The following is a 25,281-nucleotide window of genomic DNA, read 5'->3' as shown; positions in this document are numbered from 1 at the left end:
TCTTTAAACACAGCTTTCCCAGCACCATTCTCTTAACCCATTTAAGTTTTCAGAAAGAGCAGGGAACCATAACCACAGGAATCCTCATGGAATTCCTTGATGTAAATCATGACAGTTAAAAGCATTTTATGATTTAATAAGCACAAAAGCATTACCTTTTCTCTGTTTTTAAAGGTTCAACCAAATTATAAAATGGATTTAGCTATCCACTGCAGGTGGGTGCTTACAGTTGTTATTTCTGTTGTAAGCTATCAGGAAGTCAGAAGCCTAAATCTTTCACAGATGCCTAAAGTTCCTTTTTTTAAGTGTGTGTATAAAGATTAAGTCAGTTTTAGTAGATCTGTGACCCTGGAGGCTTGTCAAATTATAAACCTTGGGTGAAATCAGTGCTATAAATAAACATATAATCAAAATATTGTATCATATTTAACAGTGCAAAAATAATAGTTCATTTCAAATGGCCATGGTATGCTTTACCAAAAACTAATAACGCATATAAGGGTACATGAATGCTGGTTTTATGGTAGGTCCATCTGTAAAGCCATCTAATGGAAAAAAAAATTCTTTTCAAAACCCTGAAAAATGGATTTGGATTTTCAGATTACCGTTACTACTTCTCATATCAGATTTTATAACTTTGTTATAAAATACATGCTGGGCTGGTTTAGTGAAGTTAGATCTGAAACTGTAAGTCTGGATCAGTGCCATACACCTGGCTTCTGTGTTATTATAATCTGAGCTTTGAGATGGAAACCAGCTGAGTATCGTGTTTTAGGGTACATCACTGTTTACATGGCATATGTTTATTAACTAACTTGTGGTATTTCAGAATATCAAATCAAGCCCACAGATCAACAGAAGTCAGTGACTTAAACCAGTTGTGTCGTACCCAAAGCTGATTAAAATCCTTGAAAACATTCTCGTTGACATCAGTATGCTTGGAAATAGTGATGTTTAACTAAATACTGAGCAAAACTCTACTATAGTGTTTCTGAGACATCTAGATTGTTGCAAGCAGTTAAAAATGGGATGTGGTTATGCCTTTCAGTGCAAACGGCTGAAAAAAAAGAGAAGAGAATTATTTATTTTTTATTTTCAATGCTCTGGGTCACCACAGCATGATAGCTAAAGATTCAGAAATAACATATGGCAGTTGCTGGAGTTAAGCAACAAAGTGGGTTTGATTGTACATAAGTTAGTCATCTGTTGGGTTACATCCCATCCTTTCCAACAGAGGAGCCAGAGAGAGAACAATTGGGTGGAAAAGATATAAACAAAAGAGTTGGAGATGGCCCTGAGGCATCCCCATTTAATTGGTGAGTGCATTTTGGATACACATAGATGCTGTTCCCTCTTGCATGCATGCATTCATTACACTGCACTTCACAACATTTACTTAAGTGTGTACATGCTACCGTGCAAGGAACAGGACAGGGAAGGTAAAATTTTTGTCACCTCCAATTGCTAAGCTGTCTACAGAAGTTTCATTAACTGCAATTGTTAGCTGGTTTTGATTTGATTTTTATTTCTTTTTAAAAAATAATAATAACATGCAAGCAGAGCAAGCATTGTATATCTTTACACAGTTTAACTGGAAATAAGGTGTGGCTTTAAAGCTTACACACAAGTAATAGTCACTGTATTGTGATAAGCCTGTATTTAAATATGTGCCAATGAAGACTGAGCATATGTATAACCTAAGTATTTAAATCTTATTCACAGGATTCTTTGCTACTTACAATGTTTTATCCTGTTTATTGTGTTCTCATTTTCCTTACTAATACATTCTTTGCTGGTGCTTTTCTGAAAATTCTTTGAAGATATAAGCTTTTATTCACCAGCAATTTATACTCTGTTGTTGTGACTCTTGACTGTGCTTCAGAGGTAAGTCTGAAGCTAGGAAGACCAACAGTAAATAAATAACATTGTCCAAAAATAGTGTTTAATTATAAAGCTAAGCAGAAATAATGTTTTTTAATGAAGAGGACATTTTCCTGCTCCCTCCTCATCTGTTGCCTCCCTTCCTGCTTAAACCCACATGTTCTCTTCTCCTGCCTATGACCAGCACTGATGCTTGCCAGACAGCTGGATGGATTCAGCTTGCCCACCTTTTCCGTAATCATGGAATCTCTGGTTGTCAAGCTGGTTTCTGCTGTATTAAATTACATTTGTTCAGCAAGGTGTGGGTGATGGCTATCCAATTTTGAAGAAGACTCATGGTGGCAACAGGGTTATAGGGGCAGGTGACAGAGATGAATAGAAAAAGACCTAATTCTATACCATATCATGTGCTGTAAGCCTTGATATTTCCTCTCAAACCTATGTGATTTAATAGCCACAGTTTAATTTCCTGTAATGTTTCCTGTAATGTTCTTTATTTGTTATATAAGCTAAAGAAATGTAGTGAATTCCATCCATACATCACACATCAATTTTTGATGTTACCTGTCTACCCATCTCTTCAGCAATTCTTATTTTCATTTTCTGTTTTTATGTGCATCAGTATAGGTATTTAATACTAATTTGTTGTAACAGTATTGAGCCCAATTATCTTTCTAAGACAAGACAATTTGGAAAAAATATCAGTATTTGAGTAACTTAAACTAAGCTTTCAGCTTGATTGAAAAAATGAAAAGATTAGTGGGGTGTGAGTGGAAGACTTACCCAGCATGCACTTATATAGGCAGCTTGGAGTACCAAGTGTGCTGCAGTATTTTTTCCCAGGTAGAGTTGGATGATGGTTGAAAAATTCACACGTAGTAAAATGGTATTTCTAGGACCCAGGTGAGAAGCAACTGATGTAAGAATATCTGTGAGTAAGCCATTTTCTGCTGGTGTAGGTTTGCTGACCACTTGGAGGTGATACAAAGGGAACTTGTATCTGGAACTACAGATACTGCTGGAAGCTTAACATCAGCAAGGAGCCCAGAAGTGCTCCTAAATCAGGTCTGAACTGACAAGTTTCACTGTGACCATAAATAATTTTAAATGTGCTTCCTTTTCCTTTTCCTCCTCCTTGCTCAGCTGATCTTCCCATGCAATGGAGAATTCTTCAAACAAGTGTGTGACTCACAGAATAAGTGTGCTTTTGCTGATACTTGAATTCAAATTATGTGATTAGTGCACCCAGATATTGCAAATGTATGGAAGCTGTTAGAATTCATCTCCTTGTGATGCCTTAACATAAGCCCTTTAAGTTGGCAAATAGTTCAGTTTGGATTTTTATTTATGTTAAAAGTCCTCACTTGCCCTGCATTTCAGAAGAGTTTAAAACATTTCAATTTTCAAATTATTCCATTTTATGAAGTAAATCATGTTCCTTATCTGAAGTTCCCAGCTTTGTATTCTATTTTTGTAACTTTTCCTTAGGAGCCTACTATATGTTTTTATATGATTGTATCCAAAGATAGATAATGTGTGAGAAGAGGTTATCAGTTGAGATATTTGTATTTGCATATCTGTAAAGTGAATGAAATATATTTAGATTTTTTTATTTTTTTTTTATCATTTGCTCTTGGTTTTTTAATCTGCTTTGTGTATTTTTATTTAATTTTCTTGGGACGTTCTTGAGATATTAACAGGACATGGTGATTCTGTACTTTGACATTTCTTCCTGCATTGTGTATGAAAACTAGAGCAATGCACAAGTGTAATCTCTGAGTTCACTTGGACGTAGTGATAATTTAATGACTAAGTAATCCAACTTTGGAAATTACTAATAAGCAGTTATTTCTGTATTTTAAGATCATGCCAGAGTATTGTTCAGAGAGAATAATCAAGCACAGATTTCTTTTACTTTTTGTGCAGAATAAAAAACCATGTCCTTTTGGTCTTCAGATGCTGTATAAAAAGCTGACTATGAGCCTTTCTACTCCAAAACAGCAGTGATTTTTTTCTATCACTTCCTCATACTTTCCATCAATTATAGTCCATATTTTATGTCCCTCTCCTGCTTTTACATAGTATCTACCGGTACTGTCATCAAAATACCAATTTAATGGCATAGAGGTAAATTGAAACTGCATGTCAAAACTTCCTTGCTAGCTCCTCTTCTCCTCTTGTGTTTTCTTTGAGATAAACATTTGTCATTCTTCTTTTTCTCCCAGGTACTTTTTAGAGACCATATGGTATAGTTACAGTATACTGCACTTTCTAAGATACACATTCATTTGTGAGAGAACTATCTAATGAATATCTAAATATCTGTAGGTATTGGTTGATTTTCATATTATTCTTATAACAATTAACAATGTAGTTGGTGATTGCATGTGAAATTTTATTCTTTGGATCTCAAAGGACTAAAAACTTAACTGCAATTTAAAATCTCTTAATGAGCAGCAGAAAGTGTAATAGTTTAGAAAGGAGGATGGTGAAACAATAACCACAAGGTGACTCACTGCCCTTAAATCACCTTAAAATTAAAAATGGTGGAACATTGCATGCCCAGTATTCTGTTAATAATAATTAAAGGAAAGAATGTAGGGGATTGAGAATTTTTTCAATTTTCATCACAGTATTACCTGCAATTTGAAATAATGAATCAGTTTGTACATAATATTTTCTTGATAGATTTTCTTCAACAGAGCCCAATATCTAATGCTGCCCAAAATTATCCCCTTACACAGATTGTATTTGCAGATATTAAAAAAATGTGTGTGAAGACTGGTTTTACCCTTTCCCTTAAGGATTAGTTTTTAATTACTAACAGAAATTATACAGCTGTTAATATTTTTATTATACAACTGTGGAGAATTACATGGAAGCTGCATTGCTAAAATTGTAACAGCACCCAGTCTTTTTCTGGTTACATCATTGTAAACATGAAGCACAGATTTTAAGAAGTTAGCTTCAGCTGCAAAACCATGCACCTGCAGAATACAGGTAGTGTTAGTTTAAAAAATCACAAATGAAGACTGACATTGTATATGATCTCCCTAAACTAGTTGGCCACAAAAGGACAATGAAAACAACTTTAATTTAGGAAATACACAGTCCCCTTTTTCTGCTGAACAAATAAAGCATTTCATTGACTTACATATGGTTTTGCGGTTCCCCTTCCCCCCTTACTTTCATATAAAAGAAGACGGCTTTTATGGAATTTCCGGGTTTATTGCTGTATTTTTAAAAAATGAAAAGCAATTATTACAAAGGAAAAGCGCAACAGGAAAACATCAAAAAAGATCCAAATACTCTGAGCCTGAGTGTTGGTGGCTGTATTTGAATAAAAACAAACCCCAAACCTTCCTGTAGCCACAGTCTCATTCCTGCTTTTGCTTGAGCATTGTTTAAACTCTGAGGTTACTGTGAGTATTGTAAAACAAGTGATGCCAAAAGTGAAACGACAGCATATTTTTGTCTGAAAAAATCGCTCCCCACTGTTGTTAGGATCTCCCCACCCCTTGTCAGTCAGTTAATGGCACAGAGTAGCTAACAGTGCATTAAGATCCTAGCAGACTTCACATCAGATAACAAATGGCTTTAGTGATTTTTCCAGTAATGACCAAATTCCTCTATCATATTTACTGGGCTTTTGCAAACTGTTATTTTTGCCCTCATGCTTTCAAGAGTTTAAAGTGTATGGTAGTCCAGTTCTGCTTCTTTTTCCAGCCTTCACTCCTTCTTCTTAAGGGTGACTTTTACCCCCTCAGGCCAATATGTTCATCCCACACAGCCCTATACAACATTTTAGTTGCCCCTAATATGTTTTTTTTACTTCAGGCAGTGGTTGATGCTGCAGTTAATCTACATTCAGAGAAAAATCAGAAATTTTCTATATGAAAGGTGCCTTTCATATAACTGGAGAACACCTTTTATTGCAAGTGTTTTCTTTATGAAAGCAATAAATACTTTTGAGAAAGGAGCCTTTCTGAGAAGGCTACTTCTCTTAGGCAATTGTTTCATTTATAGGCCTATTATATAGTTGTTTGAGAAACTTGAAGAAATACTATTTTTAGAATATGGGTTGTGGTCTGCTGGGACTGATAGAAAATTGTTACTTGTACTTTGGATGGAAGAAACCAGCACACCCTACACGTTCAATGCTTAAAACAATTAATAAAATAATCTTGCTTAACTATGGATTATACTTTGGACTGTATTACTCCACTTCTGAGTGCCATAATGCCCATGGCAGAAACCCCATAGCAAAGGGAGGTGCAGTTACCAGCTCAGAGGGCTGGGCTGGGGCCTCCTCTGAGCCTGCCCAGCGGCTGCAGGGTGCTGCTGCCACATCTGGCTTCTGACTCAAGGGCTTGTTTATTATTGTTCCCCCTTCCAGCCAGCTAATTAGCACACTGGACCATCCGTGTGTTGTGGATTTTAATTCTGATTCCGTGTCTTTTTCCGGCAAAGGTAACTGCAAACAGATGATGCACACACTGTGGTTAAAATAGTCAGGTCCTGGAGGTGAGACGTCCGATCATGTAGGCTCACTGAGGTTCTGCACACAATTGTCCTAGGGTGGGGTGAGGGATTTCTGAGAAACTTTCTGAAAGACTAGAGTGCCACTGAGTTTAGTGATATCCACCCTTTGAAGTAGACTGCAGAAAGGAGACGAGAACCCTGTAATCTGTCTCTTTATTTCCAGGGAGGAGAGAGTCAACCTTCCCCATACATGCCATGAAACCTCCCAAGAGAGATAAAGCTGAATATTGCATCTGAGCAAATTTTCAGAGTGATTTAGGGACCTAGCATCCACGGCTCAATGAAATTCAGTGCCAGTCTACCAGATATAATAAAAGATGTGAGGACGATGGATCATCTCTGTTCATCCAAAGGCCTTGTTTTCAGATGTTTATAGTTTTGACAAATTTGAATATATGGGCTAATACTTTTAAGACAAGTATTTGCTTTAAGCAGAAGTTTTAGAAGAATAGCAATCAAATTGTATTTCATTTACTTAAAAGAATGGAGATGAAATGGAGATAGGCACTATGGCGCTGGATACAATGAGGAGAGTCTTATGACTGTTTCACTATGAAGCTATGACAACTCTGTTTTGGAGCAGTCTTCAAATTTGGCAAGGGAATGCTGGAGGGTCAGCAAAATGCTTTTCACTCCTTCCCTGTGAAAAATCTTCTGAAATTTGAGCAGGATGTGAGCATTGGAAAGTCTCAGTTCACACAAGCTTTCTAAACTTGGAGATTAGAAAATAAACTACCCGTAATTATACTTGTACTGAACACACTTCAGTTCTTGGGCTTGCTTTTCCCAGCAACTAGAGGCCACTGTAACACTGGACATAGGCACTGAGATAATTAAGTCTCTGCCCTGAGAAACAGGATTTATCTTCCTCAGGCCTGGTTGGCATTTGGGGTAAATAGCATCAATAAAATAATAAAGAGGTTGTAGTTTAGAGCTCTGTTGAGAAAAGAAACCAAGTTTATGAGAAAGCTGGAGCTAAAGAAATGGGTGAGGGAAAAAAATGGGGTCTTGAAACTTGGATAAGAAGTCAGAAGTGTCACCAGTAAGAATTAAGTTATAATGTTGATCTTAGCCCTTTATAGTAGGGCCATACCAGGAGTGGAAAAGAAAACAATCAAAACTAAGTTATGGGAACCCTAATTTGGCAAAATAAATGTCCTCAGAGCACATGATATTTGGGTAAATTAAGAAATTGCTAAGAATCCTTGTTATTGAACTAGGTATTATTGAAATGTAAAACACAAGAAGGCTGTCTGAGGCATGGAAGACTGGGAAGGCATCAACTATGGTTCCCCATGGTGCCTGGCTACTGTCACCTGAGCAGCACAGAACTTACTGAACTGGTGCTGCTGCTCTGGAAAGTGTCCCTGTGCCTGCTCCTGGGGGTTGCCCCTTCTCACCTGTCAAGCACAGGACCCTCCTTTATACCATCAATGGAATTTCTCTGCTAAGGTGGTAAGAACATTCTGCAATTGAACGAGAATGACAAGTAGTTTTTTCCAAGCATTGGATTGCAGCCCCAGCTAGGCTTTGTAGGATTCTTCTTAGTCAGCTGTTTTTAAAATTCGTGAGGGAAAACAATGCAAAAAAATAATAATTAAAAAAAAAAATGGTTGTACAAATATTTTTTCAGTGGCTTCAGGCATAGTCTTTACATTATTTCCTAATTATATATAATTCTGGTTCACCCACTGATTTCTCTACTAACACATTAAATAATCCAGTGTTTCACAGTTTGGACACACATCCATAGATCTCAAAATATCATAATTTTTTTTCCCTTTGCATAGTAATTACCTTCACTTGTATGGTCAGTACATGGAACTATAGAGAGCAACCTCTAATGCCAAATATTGAGAGAAGAACATGTGCACTCTTTCTTTACTACCTGGCTGTACCGCAGAACCTGTTTATTTTCCCCTCAGAAAAGGCAGATGTTGATTTTACACAGCAGAGTATTTTGACTACTGCATTTATGTTTGCACATAAGTCATGAATAATTTACCTTTCAGTCAACCTCATTCACTGTGTGAATATTGCAAACATTTTCTTTTGTAAACTGTGCATTTGCAAGAGGATCTTGAGGCCCCTGCTGGGATTCATTTGGATCTGCATGTAGATAGTAGTGATTCAAAAGAGTGTAAAAATAGGGTAGCTCACAGAGCTGTCTCTGCATAAAACACCAGTGGGATTGTATCTTTTAAAGAAAGGAGTGGAGTTGCAGAAAAATAAATGCTCCCTTATGTCTATTTAAATCACAGTTTTTGCCCTATTCTTACTTTGTTTTCTAAATGCCCTTTTCTGGTGCCTAACACTTGCTGAAGAGTGTGTGATTCATTTTTCTTCTTGTTTTGCATTTTCTTACTCCTATGCTCTTCTGCTCTTTACACACATTTCTCTCATTTCATTGCCCAGGGCCCCACCCCCACTTCCCACCTCCTACCTGCTAGAGAAAAGGAGGATCCAGTCTTCACAGTTTTCTGTCTATTGGCAGAAAGTCAAAAGTACCAGCCACAGCATGTCTCTTAATTCAGAACCATGGAAGAGCTACAAGGACCAACATCTGCTTTGTAGGGAAGGGAGGTGCTTTAAAGGACAAATTTCTGAAAGAATTTAGGTCTTTCTGAAGCAGTTATGTTCAGGCAGCCATTCTCCAGACAATTTGAACTCTTGTCTTCACAAAATAATTCATCCTAGTAATTAATTTAATAAAGAAATAGTTGATGGGCTTTTTATTTTTCATGATTTTGATAAACAGCTTCAGTGGTGGTGATTTCCTGGATGATGTACCAGCTGGTCATTTAGATCTGGAACAGATATGACCCCAGTACTATGGAAGAGGAGGATTTTCTAAGAGTGCAATAGCTTCAGAAATTTCTTTTCCAGGAAGCTTACTGTTTAAGAAGGAGTGCAGTTGTTCTTTTCCTCCTTACCTTTGTGGCATTGGATCAATAGAGTGTTTAGCAAAATTCCAGTATGTTACTTTTTGGTGACAGACTGTAAAATAAGATATATTTTTAATTAGATGGCATACTGATGTGAATCAAATCCTGTTCTAGCTTCAGCTGTCAATATTTTCAAATAATAATTAAACTACTTTCAGTGCCAAGCCACACATAATATGAGAATTTAAAGAGTGCAATTTCAAATGATAAGTAATATGGTTGTAAAACACTGCACAGTCTTTCTCAAAAGGGCAAAATATAATTTGAATAGAGTTGAAAATTAATCCAAAAGAAGTGAGGCAAAACATGAATTAGATTGCACATATAATTTGAGAAGATCAATGTGCTAAAGAATACATGGTGATTATTCTGAGAAATAGAAAAAAAAAATAAGTGAAAGCCTCTTAACTAGAAATATGTTATACACTTAAGTTCCAACAAAATAGGTATGAAGTAGTCTCATTCCAAGATCAACACAGACCAAGAGGAGGACTTTTTGACTGTGCAGAAAATAAGATGCAAACCATTTGGCATTTTCTTATATTTATCACATTAACACTGAAAACTGCCTCCTTTGCAGGCCAAGTAAGCTACAGAGTCTTGTCTGAGCCTGTATGATCTGAGTCTTAAATCACATTGAGTGTAATGACTAAAGTAAACTTGGGGTTTGGTGCACTGTTGATGTGCAGTGTCTGCTCTAGTCACCCATGTTAGTGCCCTGTGCATGCCCAAAAGCTGCTGTCCTTGGCGAGGTAGACACCCCATCCCAGGGAGCTCACTCAGTACTTCTACATCTTGACCTGTAGATTAGTACTTGTGCACCAGCAAAGCATGAAAATATCACAGCTGGAGGCCAGGATTCACTCTCTGAGGGACAGGATGTTTACTCTTCAAGAGTATTTCCAGGGTGATGCAGTTTATTAGAGTGTACATGCACTTACAGAGTGGGCGTGCCTGGTGTTCTACTAAAGATGTTTTTTTTCTATCAGTCTGCAATGTCCTCTCTTGTAGATGGATCTTTCATTATCTAAAGCAAGAAATACTTTTATTCCTTATTTATGGAGTTGCATTGAAGATCCTGGAGTGTAGGAGGATTTCTGATGCTGTAGTACTTTAATTATTAACATACACAGCACTTTGTTTAGCTGCTCTAGAATATTTTTGCATCTCTGCAATGAGGGAGTGTTATAGTTTAAATCATTACAGCTGCTGTTATTTCTGAAATGCATTTCAGGGGCAGTGCAGTAGTTGAAACTCTCTAGAAATTTCTCTTCATGAGTGGTGCTGCACTGGCTCTAAGAGCCATTTGAGGAGTGTAACAGGTGCCAAAAAGAAAGGACTTGCTGGTGGAATTGCAGAGATTGGGCAGTCTGCTGGGAGAGACAGGTAATTTTTTTTTTTGGTGTGTACATTTTGCATATTAGAAGTGGAGTTAGTTTCATTAACAATTTTCCTTCTCCTTACTAAGCTGAGATACTTTGGGCTATCACTTGTTTCAGAGACAAAATACTAAAATTTTCTTTTTGTAAGCATTTTGAAAATCTTGATTTGCACTACAATATGCTGAGGAAAGAATTTGAAGCTCATGTATAAGCTAGCAAAAAAGAAATAATGTAATCAGCACCAAATGTATTTTCTACAATGTTAGTTATATTTTCAGTGATTCTAGCATAGGTTCCTGAAGCTTTACTTTGAAAATGGGATGTGACTACATCCCAAACGCTGTGAGCTTCCCCCAGGCTCTGTTTGCTGCTTTGCTCCCTCCCCAGCACCTCTCCTTATTCTGTCAGCTCAGTGCACCAGAGGGCCTGCCTAAGCTAAGCTAGCAAGCTGCTCTCACTGGAGCTCAGGCTTTCCTTTGCCTTCAGCTTCCTCACAATTAAAATGAATGATACACCTCGGTGCTTAAAAGGTGCAGGCTGCTCCTGGGAAAGCAAAGTACAATGGAGAAAGCTAAGTACAAAGAAATGGACAAAGCTAAGTAAAGAAATGGACAAGCTAAGTATAGTCAGATGGTTCCACAGATTTCTAAGCAGAGGACATGGGTCCTGCCCTTAAATTAAAGCTGTTTTGCTGCCAGTGCAAAGTGCTCTTAGTGTTGAGAAAGACTCAGGAGTAGAAGCAGCAGCTGCTTAAGGAGATGTGTCTTTCAGCTGTGTGAGGAAATCCAGCCAGGAGCTGATTGATGCAGTGTGGAGGCTTTTGGGACAAATGGCTGATAGGATGAGAGTCAGAGTGTGCTAAAAGCACATACAGAATGTTGTTAGTTTGCTCCAACCAATGTCTGGCCTGCTTTGCGAGGTGTTTGAATGCAGCCATTGTATAAAACAGGACTAATTTTTTTATCAAAAACACATTCCTGGCATAGTGGCCTAGTTTCCTCCCCCTGTTCTGATTTGTTTTCTTACTGAACTGTGGAGCTGGTGGAGTGGGTGGGACGAGATGTTGCTTTTCTTACCCATGTACACATTATATTTTTAATTTAATTTTCCAGTCCTGGTTAATGCATTTTTGGTTTTTCCTCCTTAGTTGACAGGTATTTTGATGATATTACAGTTTCATGAGTCTAAGTTAAGTGAGGGTCAAAAATATATATCCCTAGTATTTCTAGAGCAGGATTTTCAGATCAATCTTTGCTTCAGTTCTATGGATTTCCATCATATTTTGAGAGAATAAAAATAACAAATTCACCTGTTATTACCTGTACATCACATATTTCCTCACAATTAATTAAAATATCATTTTTCTCTATTTGAATATGTCATGGTATTTGAGACTATCAATCACTGAGAGTTGCTACACAGATTTACCAGCAGTGCAAAGTGCTGTTAGTGATGAGAAAGGCTCAGGAGTTTTGCAGCACCACTGTATTCTGTTGCAATTAGTTGGTGCATTTATTGCTCTGAGCCCCTCAGGAATGGGAACTGCAGAGGTCACAGAACTGAGCTGGGAGTGTGTGCCACTGTTGGATGCAGCCCTGCTTTTCCATAGGTCTCTTCCTGTGTAAATGCCGGCTGTTAGTGCTCTCCTGCATCCTCTGTGTCACTGAGCAGGGGGATGAGTGACTCACATGGGGTGGGATGTGATGCTCCTTCTCCACCAGGGTTAGTCACAGCACATCCTGCTTTCCCCGACTCACCCGGTGGCCTCAGTGCCACCCCCTGTCCCCACAGCTCCCTTCTCAGGTTTTGCTGTGCTTCTGGGACTGCTGGGCTTCTCCTGCCTGCCTTGAACTGATTTTTGATGCCTGGCAAAGATGACAATGTTAGAGAAGGCAGTTCATTCCACCTAATTCTACATGAAAAAGGATTAGGGCAGAACAAAGTTTTGAATGGCATTAGTGAAGCAATTGATCCAGCACAGAAACAAGCCAGCTTTCTAAGGATCTGCAAACAAGACAGAGCATCAGATACTCATTAGTACCATAAGCTTACAATAAGCTGTGATGAACACTTCAATTTGCACAGCAGTGCCAAGGGGGGATGTGGTTGGTTGGTTTGTTTGTTTGTTTAGCTCCAGGCCCTACTTCTTACACTAAATGCAACAATTGTTCTGTTTATATGTTATCTTTAGTGGAGATATTTCCACTTTCTTGTGGTACAGGTAGGGAGAGGCCAAACCCCAGAAACTGTAATAAAAGATCCAGCTGAAAACAGATGAATGTGTTTAAACTCCTTTGTGAGGAATGTTATTTATTTTTTGCATTAGTATATGCTGCAGTGGATGTTCTTGAGGAAAGTGAAGATCTTGCCTGTACTTGATGTCATGACATTGGGTGTCCTGCTAGGAAACAGATTTAGAAGCATATTCCTAGCCCTTTGTCTTGAATGGCTAGTAAGAAATTCAGATTTTAGTAGGTTATTCCTGGCAAAAGAAAAGAGAAAATTTTAAATTCCATTTACTACCTTACATTAATTTAGGACAACTTTCTATCTTGAAAGGTAAAATACCCAAATAATCCAGGCCAGTCTCCTTGCCTATATCCCAAGATTGTTTTAGCCACAATCTTAACATGAAATGTTTAGTTATTCTGCACATTGATGCTATTCAGGTTGTTCTTTGATTTTGGGGGTTTTTTTCTGCAATGATTTTTCTGACCCTGAGCTTTATCTCTGCTTCTTCTAGTCAGCTCATTTTTCTTTGTTCATAATCTCAACAAAAGCAATTTTCACAAAGTCATCCTGACAAAATTATTTGAATCCATGAGAATCTTACATTAACCTTTGCTTCAAGCAAAGCTCCATGCCTAGCTGTCTCTTATAGATATCTCTTAATTTAGATATACCTTCACAAAGACAACTTTAAACATATCAACCTGCTCTCTTAAGGGAAAAAGCAGTTATGAAAAATATAAGAATATTTTATGAAAGGATGTCTTCTTTCCCAATTGTTTTCCTCCTTAGTTCTCAGTATTTGATGTCATATGAAATATTCCCTCCTTATTTTATGATTTACAACACATTATATAGCAGACCTACGTGAATCAGTGGACTGTTTTTAAGGCATCTGTGAAAAGTTGTTGAAAAAATGCTTATTGTAAGTCAGTTTACATTATTATACGGAAGATAAAACAGTTCTGCAGGAAAATGTTTCAAGGCCATCAAAGATTTTGACAGCCACTCAAGTTCTGGATTCCAGGTAGAACCATATATAAGATCTGTCAAGAATATGACAAGAAGTGATGGTGAAAATGATCTTTCATGCAAAAACAGAAGTAATTATATGGAAATATTTTCTGTCTTTGCCCTTCTTCAGGCTGAGAGCAACTTACTCTTCCCAGAGATGAGTGTAGAGAGTAAGATTAAAGGGCATCTTAAAGCTTAAAAATGATGGTGCTAGAAAGCAGAAGCATCAGCAAGAGCTTGTAGGTGCAGAAAGACAAAAATAGGATAAACACTACTTTTGAAAGGTTGCTGTTTTAAAGGATGGAGCACTTTCAATCAGCTTACACAGGAGAGGTGGATAGAGAGGCCCTGCATCTTCTGGATCCACATAAACTGCCTCAGGGTTTAAGAGAGAATTTCTGCTTCAAAGGGCCCAAGGGCAGGGTCAGAATGGACCAGGCCATGTTGTGTCTGTCATGGCTCTCTAAAACCTCCATAGTAACAGTGACAGGAGAAAAGTTGCCAGCTCTTTCCAGCCAGGAACAAAGAACAGGCTAAAGTGACTTTAGAAATGCTTTCAAGGAACATTGAAAACAGGCAGTGGGAAAAAAAAAGCCCCTGTTTGTTGCTTTAAGCCTTTGTTCTGCCTCCTGACTTCAAGTGAATAAATACATGAAGTTTGTTAAGAAATGTTTGGGTTTCCCTGCAAATTCTGATTCGGACAGCTTTCCACAAAAAACATTCACTCATGCCAAGTGATGGTCTGGTCAGTTAGAAAAACAACGTAAGAAACTGAGCATGCCACAGCTACTTTGAGGTGTTTGCCCGCCTGTTCCCATGAAGGGCACCAAGAGGGGTGTGTACATAGCTGAGGATTTGCACAGCTCTAAAGGTTGTGCTTCAGCATCATGCCTTCCCTAATTTTTGTTGCCTCTCATCACATGGCTTTGCTGTTCATGTAGTTGTTAGATTCCTCATGAACTCTGGTTATATAGTGTGTATTCAATGGCTGAAATATATATAGCTAAAACAATTCGATGATAACCATACTATCTACCTGTGGATTTAAGAAATTTTCTCAATTCTTGGCTTTCTTGCTGTGTCTTTGGCGTCAATCCATCTAAATGCACACAGTAAGTTATATGGTTTTGTGCTTTTTAAAAAAAAAATTTACCTTGTAACTGCTGAAGGACATGGGTGAGCCTGTCATGTCAACTGGAATGCCCAATAAACTTGTGAATTTTGTTTTGCAAAGAATGGACAATATGCAAATACATGTGCATGCTATCATTTTTAAATAACCCTTGCTTCACGTCAGGAACATTCAGATGGGTTCCCTACTCTATGGGCAGATTGTTGGCTGAGCATCATTTCAAAGCTGATTATGCTTCTGCACAATCAAAACATTTGTCTCGTGCCCTCTGTATCACTGGGGTTGTTGTGTGATTGGAATTTGGAGAGTGCTAACACAATTAATTGAAATACATTGTTCTTAAAGTAATTATTTACAGAAATGCGTCATACCACTGAATATCGCTGTGGGCATTTTAAATACCATGTTTAGGATATAGTATTTTTTAATGGCTTACAATACAAGACACTTTATCATTTGTATGCTAAAATACATCTTTTACCGCGTTATTTGCATTTGAGAGTGCTCCTTGCGGATTCAAATCCTGCAAGCTTGTTTGACATGTAACAAAGTCACTTATTTTGCACTGTGGCATGAACATTTGCTTATAAGAGAATTCTTCTGTGGATTAGAAGTTGAAGGAATGCAGTAAATTCATCTACACAATACATTTATATATATATAAATAGTATAATATTAGTTTTATATATATATAAAGATAAATTATGGTGAGGCACATTTAATCTATCTAGCTGAGATGGGATTTTTTTTACTGTAAAACCACAGACTAGAGAATCCATTTTCCCACTTTCATTCTTCATTAATGTATGGAACATCTTTTTTCGGTCAAAGAGACAGAGACGAAACTTAAGTAGTTCAGCAGACTCCAGGTCAGAGCTTGATACTTAAAAGAGTTTTACTGCTGTTACTCAAGAATAATTATTAGGCAGATAATGCCAATACCATTATAACCTGTAACAAGATAATGACAGTAACATAAAATAAAGCATCAGTGTAAGTATGGGATTTTATTCCTGATAGTGAAGTAATTTTAAACTGTCCAGGGAAGGTGAGAACAAAGCCATCTGGTGCAATGGTTGAGAAGTCTCTCTGTGGGACTGACCAACTTGAGAGATATACCACTTTCATAAAATTTCAAACTTCACTTTCCACTCCAAGTTTCCAAATGTATAAATTCTTAAAAAAAAAAAAAAAAGAAAAAAAAAAAGAAAAAGCATTAGGGTTCTTTATGTTTTTCCAAAGCATTTGTCTTACATTTACATCAAAATGACAGATATCCAGCAAGTGCTATTAAAAAACCACAATCCTCTGTTATCAGGGACCTTCAAGAGCAATTATAAGAATTTAAAGAAAAACTTGTTTTAAGGCCATACTTATTCACTAAATAATGTAGGAAATGGTTGGACTTTTAACAAAGGATATCCTTTGTACAGTAATTCCTGAAATATGATCTCCCCTCCTCCCCCAAAGAATTTATGTTCCTATGACCTATCTCACTTGCATTTTAGGTGTCTGTATCCATCATGCTCATCCTCAGAACTCCCACTCAGCAGCTGTCAATTTTGGCAGTGCTCATGTTCCATCCATAGCCATTCCAGGTTTTTACATTAAGGATCTGTACAGACACGAAATTGTACCTCTGAGAATGCTCAGAAGCTGTGTTGGCTTCACAAAGTCAAATACCTTGCCAGCAAGGTTTATTGAAAGGGCAGGTGAAATAAGCACCTGCCTACTTTAACAAAATTTAGAGCTAGGGAAAAAATAACCCTTGCCAGTGTTTCAGAGTGAAATATTTATTATTCACCAGCAATAAGTATTTCCTTTAAAAAAAACCAAAACCAAATTAAACCAAAGCAAGCAAACAAACAAACAAACCAACAAAACAAAAAATAAGAAAAAGCCTGCATGTGTAATTTATCTTTTTTCTTATGTTATCAGGGAGTTAGGAGGTTAATGGGAAAGGTCAGAAAAAAACTCATTTTTTCTTGTTGAAAAAAGTAGACTAAATGGAGGGGTGTCAACAGGAGTCCCCAGAGTAATACTCCAGATCCCTGTGAATGGTTGAGCAGCTGTGTAGGCTGTCCTGGAGTGCCAGCCTTCTCAGAGCTACCTGAGGAGAGAGCTACTGGTGCCATTAGTGCAATGCAGCACCACAGTCCAAGAAAACAACTGAGCCTGACGTGGGATGGGACACAAGGTGGAAGGCAGCTGCATTAGGGACTCATACAGGATTATTTCTGTTTCTTACTTACATTAGTAGGACAAAATATAAAAAGGCTCTTGGAAGGAATGGCTGGAGCACAGTCGCCTCTGTCCAAAATAAATGCTATAATCTCTAGCAGAGTTATTTGTTTGTGTTTTCAGTGAGTCCCTTTCTTCCTCATCTGCTTCCTGCTCACAACTTCCCAAATCTTGAATTCTTTTCTCTATAGTGGTGTGGCCGCAATGAGAGTATCCCCTTCCTAATCCTTTACAGAAGCCGTTAGTCCCAAGGGGTGATTGTGTGGGAGGTGGAAGATATGGATTTGATTAAATTTACAGGCAGTGGCCCTTTAAAGTGAGTTAGTCAATCCTTATCCTTCATTTTTAGTCTGTCATCCAGGAGACATGGTATCACCAGAATGTGTATTTTAAAAGAAACTATAGGACAGTGAATGAAGAGTTGCAGATGTGGAAAGCAGTCCCCTGAGGAAGAGGGCCTTATGTACAGGCAGGCATGAGGACCCAGAGAACAAACATTAAACACTAAAGCACCATTTTTCTCATAAAAGAAAGGAGTTTCATTGTCTTCAGAGGTAAATTATGGGTGAAAAGTTTTGAGTCATGGATCATGTATCTTTGGGGCTATTTTGGGTGGTGCTGTGGTCCTACAGAAGGATGTAGGAGAATAAAAATCTGGAAGAATGTATACATGGGAGATGGCAGATTGAATAGTGAATGAAAACCCCGACATCCTAAGGTCATCCCTCTGTGACGCTGCCTCTTCTCATGTGATGTGTAGCCAAAGCATTCACTAGAGGCATTTAAGCATCATTTATGATAGAAAGGAGAGTGTTAAGGGCATTTTTAGTAGGAATCCAGAATCTTTTTCTTTACTTTGTAGGATCCTTCATATCTGGATGCGTTACAGAAGATGTACATGAGACACATCTTTCATTAAGAAATGAGAAAGATTAGAACATTGATTCCCATTTGAGATGAAAAGTCTTCCATTATCATAACTGTGATAAGATTACTTCATTGTTTAAGAATATTGACAGATAGAATTTACTTCATACATAAAGTTAATTGCACTGAATGATTGTAAATTTAAGTATTATTATAATTAGAATGGGTAGGTATTTATTGTGGGCAGTGCTTTCAATGCTGATCAAAGGAAAAAGAAAAGGAAGTGTCCTGGAGTAGTATCCCAATTGTACCAAGCTGCATTTTTTTAGTCTTTCAAGTCTTCAAAGCAGTGCATTTCTTGAGCTGAAGAGGTATAAGTATAGGCTGTAATGTGTAAGCATAATTTCCTAAGCTTCAGATAGGTAGCAAAAGGCAAAGCAGTTGCACATACGACCATTACAAGTCTTATATTCACCACCAAGGCCTCCTTTAACAGAGATAAATGACAGCCTCAGATCACAACTCTTGAAATCATTAGCTTACTCAACCTTATTGTGTTACCTATAGCACCTCAGTAGTGTTCTGAATATGTACAAGACCATTGTTGATATTGAAATCATAGAGTTGATGAAAAACAACTTTTAAACATCAAAGCACAGAAAATATTACCCAGGAGTTAAAATAGCTTGTTATAAAATACATAGCTCATAAAGCAGTGTATTTTGTTTAGATTGATTTGTAAAACTGTTCTTCCACATGAGAAGAAACTAGAAAATTTGAATTAGTTCTCTAAGCCTCAAAAAGTGCTGAAGACTCTAAAGTTAGTTATGGCCTTATTTGCTACTGTTTTCTCAGAAGAAGAGAACAGATGTGTGTCTTAATATTTTTGTATTTTTATATATTAGAAATTTGCCTTTCCACACTTAAAAAGAAGTGCTGGCAAAGAGGGTTATTTTGATCCCTGGGCCAAGTTCTTTAATGCCAAATTGCAGTGTGGAAAGAATCTCCCTGTCCAAGTTATAAATCTTTAAAATGAGCTTTGATGGAAAATCTGGAGTAGCTTCACAGTGGAATCTTCTCAGCTCCATGTGAGGAGCCCCATTGCTGATTTGTAGAGGCAGGTGTTCATCCAGAAATGGTATGTTTGATAGCAAAAGTGGCTTTTTGCTTGTGAACAAAAAAAGAACCAACAAAGCAATAGTGTTTTTGTTCTCAAAATTATTTCATGCCTTCTACTCAGATTGTAGAAGTCTTGTCCATTCATCTGTGGTGTTAATACTGGTGAGCCATAAAGGAAACCTGTTCCAATTCACTTAATTTTTCCCTTTACAGGAAACTTAACTCTGCCTACTGTGGGTGTCTTTATTAAAGTGAATGCAAGTCATGAAACTTACCTTGGCAGTGACAAGGCATATATGAGACCTCAGATTGACTCAAATGGGGTCTCTGTTAACCTGGATGCCAAAAAAAACTAGAAGCATAGCTTTCTTGAAGCACTTTTTTTTTTTTTTTTTTTTTTTTACATGAAGGGGATTTTTGAGAAGGCCCAAGTGATAGAACACTGCTTTTATCCTTACTGTAATAAAATTATCTGAGATATTAGTTTAAATCAATGCTTTATGAACAAGCTGCATTGAATAATAGACCCAATATTTTATTGTACTTTCACCGAAAGGATGCTGAAATGCACTTTAAAGACTATATATATATATATATATATACATACACACATACATATCTATGTATCTATCTATATGCATATCTATATCTAAGAAATAGTTCCAAAGTTTTATGAAGAAATATATGGCATATTTATAACAGACAGTCTCAAGGTCGACTGCTTTGGAGGATTGCTTTGCGTGGGTGGCGCTTAATAATAAGTGATAGGCACTTAATATCTCCTGGTAATTCAGGAAGCTCGAGGCCAGTGTTAATAAGTGTGGTGCTGTTGCTCCCTTGACGAGTACCACATCCTCACAGCTCAAGCCTGTAGAGAGAAGCAGCTGCCTGTTCAGGGTTCCTGCAGCTTCAGGATGAAGATCTGGCTCCTTCCAGTGGCATTTTATTGCTATTGCACAAGACTGAAGTCAGTGAATAAAACAGAATTCTTAAACTGTAAAGCATATCAGTAGGATTCTTTTCAAAGTATGAACAAGTGATTTTATTCTATAAAGTACTGGATTTTTATCTGGGTCAATATACAAATTACTCAGTGAACCTTACACCAAATACACACACACACACACACACACACACAAATATACATTCAAAGAAGCTTATACTGTTACCTTCCATCTGGCACAGAAGCATCAAAATATTGCTCCTGTGCCATTGGTGAGTATTGGCCTCAAACATATGTGTTAAATTAATTCTGAGTTGGGGTTTGGGAAGAAATGAGTAGAAAGGGAGCACAGTAAGCCAGTACTAATGTTACTTCAGTGATTCAATCACAAACTGCAAGTGGAACTTGGAAATATAAAACAGCCCCTTAAAGCTGGGTAAGTTATTTAAGGCTTGCAAGTGATTGTTGAAGAGTATTGTTTCTACTAATTTTCTTATCTGGGATTACTGGAGTTTGGTTTAATTGTGTTTTTATCTGTAAACTGCTGAGTAGTGTTGATGGATACATGCTGCTATTTAAAAAATAGAATTATACTACAGGGATTCTGACATTTTGGTTAATTGGCATGTATCCCTCTAAGTGGTTTCTATTCCTTAACTCATAATTGTTCTCATTTGCTCAGTGGGTTTCAGAAACAGGGTTTGTGGAATGCCATTTAATACTCATTTCATTTTGTCAAATAAATTGCATTGGCTTCCATCTTGCCTATAAATTAAGTCATTCTAGTTTCATTTTCCGGCTATATATTTTCAATTGCGTAAATATTTTTCTTTCTCATGTAATTTGCTTAATGTTACAAAAAGTGCCACCCCCAGACCCTAGACTTACTCCATAGCAAATGAATTGCAGAATATTTTCTATAGCCAAATAAATCAAGACATAAATTGAATGGTTGAACTGTCCCTTATGGCAGTCTAAATTTGAACCATTGTTTACAAAGTTAGTCTTTTTACTTGCAAAGTGGAGGACTGAAACTAATAAATTGTTCTTCTGCATCCAAGAGGTGTAACCTTAAATAAGAAAAGGTCAGATCCTGCCTTCCAGTTGAGTTTTCCTCAATGTGTAGGCAGTGGGAAGGAGGAAGGCATCTCTGCAATCTGATTTCCTCACCCTAATCTAACACAAATCAATGTGTTGCCCAGCTTCTCTATAAATACAGACTGCTTCAGGGACACTCCAACACATGCTTTGCTACTCACAATTTATTAGCTAAGTCAAAATAAAGTTGTGGTCATGCCCTCTCCTCTGGCAAATCCTCTTCATGGGGACTCTGGGATTGCTATGCAGGCTCTGTTGGGTATTCAGCATCCAGGGTAGGCCACACACTGGAAAACCTCCCAGGAAATAGATATACAGCATTTACAGCCAGTTTTGTAATATGCTGGAGAACAACAGAAACAACTCATCAATCTCTTCTTTTTCAAGGGCAATTTGAAAAAGTGTCCATGGGTGAAAAATTTAAGTGCTCTCAACTATCAGTTGTTTCCAATGGCAACATTTTAAGTCGAGTGAAAACATTACACTAGAAGTCACATAACCCTTTTATTAAGTTAACCGTGCCATATTTCCATTTTGGCTGATTGTTAAAATTCTAGTCTTGGGACTATTTAATAGTTTCATTTTCCTTTACTCTATTTTTCATAAAGAAAAAAAATATTATGAATATTTTGATATAACCCAAACATAGAATAAAAGATGGACTCCTCTGCTGAGAAGTTGAATTGTGTACCGCTGTGAAATATTGCAATCTAGTGCTAGCAACTCTTTTTTTTTTTTTAATGGATTTTTTTTTCCATTTGTCCAACTGTTGTTTGCCACAAAAGAAACACTAAAGAAAAATGTGTGAGAAGCTTGCTCTTGCCTACAGAGTCCTTTTGGGAAATGGATTTCTTAAAAAGCCTCCCCACCCCCAAAGGTGCTTATGATAGTGAGCATTGGAGAACAGCATTTCACATCTGCCATGCTAATGAGTGAGGATACATTTGTCTCCTGCAGAATATTTTAAAGAACAAGTGATGAGAACTGAATTCTGTCTGTTCATTCCACATATCTTTTTCATTTAGTGAAAAAATATTTAAATATTTTTGAAAATTAACCTATGCCCCTAAATGGCATTGAAGTCTGTCAGGGTCTCAGTGTACCTCAATGGGCAGCAACTGCTGTTCTCCCTAAGCAGCAACATTGGCACATAAGGGAGTGACAGAGGCACATGGAAAGACATCTTCTCAATAGCAACAGGAGACCATTTTAAGAGCTGAGATTCTATATTCTGTAACAAACAAACAAACAAAAAAAATTTAAAAAAAATTAGGAAGTATCCAAATTCTTGGAATATTCATTTTCCCACCAAGCATTTCTCTAAAAGTATCTGATATAAAAGCTCACAGAAGGAATTATTTTCAACTCAGAATATCTGGGATGCAGTCCTAGCTGTTTGCCCTTGAGTGAGCCACATCAAAAAACAGCCTTTATGCCTCAGTTTCCTCACATCTACAGAAATAATAAATAGAAGGAGTGATCTCATTTATGCCTGGAAAGCATGTTGAGCTGATCTAGTGAGACACTGATGAAGTGTCATGCATTATTATTGCATTAGGCTGACTGCATTTCTGAAACCCATCTGACATTTCCTACTTGGCATTAATAGTGGGCAGTAACATTTCTGCATCAATTTTAAAGAAGATGCTTTATATCACTGCCTGATGTACGTTACATGGTTTATGATTAAACATTTTCTGAAAAGACAGTAACCTGTGAGATCCTCTCTCTCTTTCACTTCATTAAGCTACCACATTACAAAGTGTTTTGCTTCATTATGGATCCTGCCAAGCAGCTCCTTGTAGCTACATGTGAAGTATTGAGGTGAAGTTCCTAACTATATTTAGGGGGTTTGTTTCCTCTACTCTGTTGAAGGGGAGCATGACAAGCAGTTGAGGAAGCTTGGGGAGGAAATGAGTAAGGCAGCAGCCCAGCCCAGTGTGTGGCTGTGGCTCAGGGTTACTGGAGCAGTGGAGAGGGGAAGAAATGTTGCAACAGCACTCCTGTCTGGGTTTCTCTCTGAAACAGCCTCATTACAGAAAAATCTGAGATAAGAGGATTTTGAGGAAACATTGCTGCATAATTAATGCAAGATGTCATTATCTATTGCTATCTCTCAGAAGAGGGAGAGCATGCACAGCTCCTCCTTAGAGCTGCTCTGCACCCAGTGGAAGGGGAGCACTCATAAACAGCAGGCTTTCATGAAGTTACTGATTTTTGGTCTTCTGAGTTTTCTCCCATGATAACTCAGTATTGCGAATGATGAAGCACACTGGAGCTTTATATTTTCCCAAGGATTTAAAGATAAAACTTATGAGGTGCATTGATGCTTGAAAACTGTGGAGTGGACAGTCTCTATTCCTCATTACATTTACATGACAGAATTTAATGTAAAAAGATTATAGTGGCACGTGTACATTCTTCTAATTTCACGCATCTATCTACATGCCTTTCATTTTTTACAAGACTCCTGACCAATTGGGTCCCAGAAGAATGAGATGAATGAGAAAGGCATCCTATGGGGAAGGGGGGGAAACAGAAGCAAGTGGTATTTCCTACAGAAAGAGAGGAGATAAAACGTGACATTCCACTGCTAACTGGGTGTTGGTTTGCTCCATCAATAAATCTTTGTCTTCTTGACTTTTTATTAATACATCTGAAATGAAAAAACTCTTTTAAAACTGGCTTCTCCTAGTACTGTTTCTGTACCATTGCATGCCTATCAAATGCTGACCATCAGAATTTTTTTATGATGTGCATAATCAGCCTTTGCTTAAAAAATACTGTTTGCATTCTTTATGCTTATCACTTTCAAATTAATGAAAAAACAAAATTATGAAGGGGGTGGATGGATCAGTGAAGTCCGTTCTTTGAATACTAGACACTTGCAAAGCAGCTGCTGTACTGAAATTTCCTTGTCTGCTTAGTGGGAGGATTGTTCAAATTGTAGTCAGAATTAGGACTGATACACCCAATTATATGAGGGTGTGACAAATGAAAAAGGAAATGCCTGGTATTTTCATTTGTAATATGAAACTGACCTAAAATAATACTAGTGGTATTAAATTTTGTATGTTCCAGTGGATCAGTTTCATTGGAATACAGAATATAGTTTTGCTTATATTAATAGAGAGTATTTTTGAAACATTACTTTAAAAGTATGACTGAAGTTGAAATACTAGTAGTAGGGAATATATGATGCTATGGGTGTGGTATGTGTTTTTTATCATCATGGTTTCATATTTTTTAAATATGTGTTCAGACAATCTTTATAGAGACCCCACATTCCCTCCATATGATTATACAGTTGAAGAAACACTTCCTTAGCTACAGTTTGTTTTAAAAAAACCCCACATTTTAATGGAGCCTTTTGTGTTACTCAGCTCTAATAGGGAAAAAAATATCCATCAGTAAAAACACTGATTTCAGTCAGTGAAAATACAGGAGATTCAAGTGGACTTCTGGGTGTAGCAGGGAGATTAAGGGCCTCATTTAGCAGCAGCAATCCCATTGACTGTGGGAGAGCTGAATCCACTTCCACAGTTTAATTCTGCAGAGTTACTTAAAGTTCTAAAGCTGTCAAGACTTTGAATCAATCAATCAATCACCAATCAACTGGTGAGCCACTTGCAAGAATATGGGAAGAAACAGAGTACACCAAACAAGTTCTATTTTTCTCTCTTTTAATAAAGAGTGGGAAAATCTGTGGCAAAGCTACTCACCTAGCAAATGAGTCCTTAGCAGGTGAGCATGGACTAAGTGATGATACTTTTGTGGGGTGGAAAGCAGATGATGGGTCTCTGGGTTACGCTCTGGACTGGGAAATGCATCTATTTCCCACTCTGGCTCTGCCACAGATTTCCTTGATGAAATAAGCAAGTAGTTAAT

At 37.4% G+C, this 25,281-nt stretch overlaps 1 protein-coding gene across 7 annotated transcripts in view; it reads left to right on the top strand.

Moving 5' to 3' along the window:
* NAV3 (neuron navigator 3) overlaps nt 1–25,281 on the top strand; it is a 508,468-nt gene that overhangs the window by 300,623 nt on the left and 182,564 nt on the right. The window lies entirely within an intron of this gene.

The sequence above is a fragment of the Pseudopodoces humilis genome, chromosome 5 (genome assembly GCF_049639895.1).
Source record: "Pseudopodoces humilis isolate 2021_Gansu_Grassland_sample_001 chromosome 5, ASM4963989v1, whole genome shotgun sequence".
NCBI classification, from domain to species: domain Eukaryota; kingdom Metazoa; phylum Chordata; class Aves; order Passeriformes; family Paridae; genus Pseudopodoces; species Pseudopodoces humilis.
The sequence above is the reverse complement of the archived record's forward strand: the minus strand, read 5'-3'. Positions and strand labels throughout refer to the sequence as shown.